Genomic DNA, 1,864 nt, shown 5'->3' on the forward strand with positions numbered 1-1,864 from the left:
AGAAAATGATTTTTTTTTTTTTTTTTTATTTGGGAGATAATTAGTGGGGTTAATCGTTGGTTTCTTTTTGGGAAGATGACGGTTATCTCATTCTCACTTCTCACGTAGTGGGTTTGTATTTCTTTTTTCTTTTTTTAAAATTTTAATTAACTTTTTGGGCTTTTAAGTAAATTGGGTTGGTCTCATGGTATGAGACCACCTTATATAACAATTTGTGTATATATATTTTATGAGGCGAGATCTCATGAGTTTGGTTCTTATAGTGAGTTTGGTCCAATCATCACCCCCCTAGCTGGGTCAAGTGTGCTCACAAATCTCAACCATTAAATAAATAGGGTTAGATATACGACTGAGATGATGTCAAATAAAATAAGATGGTCCTCTCGAGCATCTTCAATGGAGAAAATTTAGTATGCTTCACACTGGTCTTCCCTTCACACTGGTCTTCCCTTCAAACACGATACTTCTCACAACCGTGCTCCTCTCCTACTCTCGCCTTACGTCGCCTTCCACCACTCCCACCACCGTTTCGCCGACCACCGCTGCTTCCTTCCCCACGTGCCGTTAAGCAAACACGAAGCACCACCACCAATTTTGAATTAGGGTTCTAGTTTCGAGTTAGAACCAATATCTGTTTGATTTTAGGCGTGAGTTTGGGAATTTTGTCGGGTTTTCAGCAATTACAAGGAGTATTTCCGCCATTAAAGCAAGGTTTGATCTATAATTGTTTAATTTTCGAAAACAAATTCAGCAATTTGGGTTTCGAAAATCTGTCTTTATTCGAAATCAAGGATCGTTTTGGGTTAATTAAAGCGATTCTCTGTGTTGGAGAAAATTTAGCACCACCATTAACGGTCGTTGGGTTGTTTGTCTTAATCTGAAGTTACCTATGCCATAAGCACCACCATTAACAGTCCAAGCAATCTTAGCGCGTATTCACAAGAGGCTCATGGACTCGGGTCTAGTCAAGAGGAGCCCGGGATGAGTGGTGTGTGTGACAAACACTGTGATATGTATGAAACACAACGGTGCGTGGATGGAGTAAGTTGTCTTGAGGAGGAATTGGCTGCTGAACTAGAGAGGTTGCAGATTGACATTGAGACAGAAGGGTACAGTGAGACTGGTGAGCAATTGGAACATCAAGAGGATGTCACTAAGGTAAACAACTTTATCTGCTTAAGCTTTTGACAGTTTCAGATGAATTGCATTACACTAGGTAATGAATTTGATTTGGCAGATGTCTTCTAATGGCAAGGCAACAGGAACAGGAACACCATCAGTTAACTCCTCCGAAGAGGTCATACACCCCCAATGATAGATTCACCCCGGAACATAATGGTGTTCCTAATCCTCCTCTTGAGCTCGAGAGGCGTTTACAGGAGCTTCTGGAAGCAAGACAAGAAGAGAGGATAAAAGAATTAGAAGCTCATCTTTCAAAAATTAAAGTGTACAAATACTAGTTTTATGTGATTGTGTAAAACCTAACTTAGTTCTAAATAAACTATGTGAAGGTTGGTGGATAATTGGTTTTGGTAATGTCTGAATTTAATGTCAAAAAATGAAACTTGAGAAGTTGCTTTGTATATGTCTTCATTGATACTGTGGTGATATTCCATTGTTATTCTTTTATTATTGCATTGTTACTCTAATGTTACCAATATCCCATTCTTACTTGGTGTTATTCCATTGTTACTCTAAGTTACCGTTATTCCATTGTTTTTCCATTATTATTGTGTGTTATTCTATTGTCACTCCAATGTTACCATAATTATCCAATTGTTACTCTGGTCTTATTCTTTTGTTATTCTATTGTTACTCAACTGTTACCATTATCCCATTGTTATTGTGGTGTTTTTCCATCGTT

At 38.1% G+C, this 1,864-nt stretch overlaps 1 long non-coding RNA gene across 1 annotated transcript; it reads left to right on the forward strand.

Moving 5' to 3' along the window:
- Positions 1 to 360: 360 nt before the first annotated feature.
- LOC141623475 (uncharacterized) lies at positions 361 to 1,567 on the forward strand. The gene is made up of 2 exons (XR_012533402.1): positions 361 to 1,158; positions 1,238 to 1,567. It is a non-coding gene; the product is annotated as an uncharacterized LOC141623475 (long non-coding RNA).
- Positions 1,568 to 1,864: the final 297 nt, after the last annotated feature.

This window comes from Silene latifolia, chromosome X (assembly GCF_048544455.1).
Source record: "Silene latifolia isolate original U9 population chromosome X, ASM4854445v1, whole genome shotgun sequence".
Taxonomy (NCBI): domain Eukaryota; kingdom Viridiplantae; phylum Streptophyta; class Magnoliopsida; order Caryophyllales; family Caryophyllaceae; genus Silene; species Silene latifolia.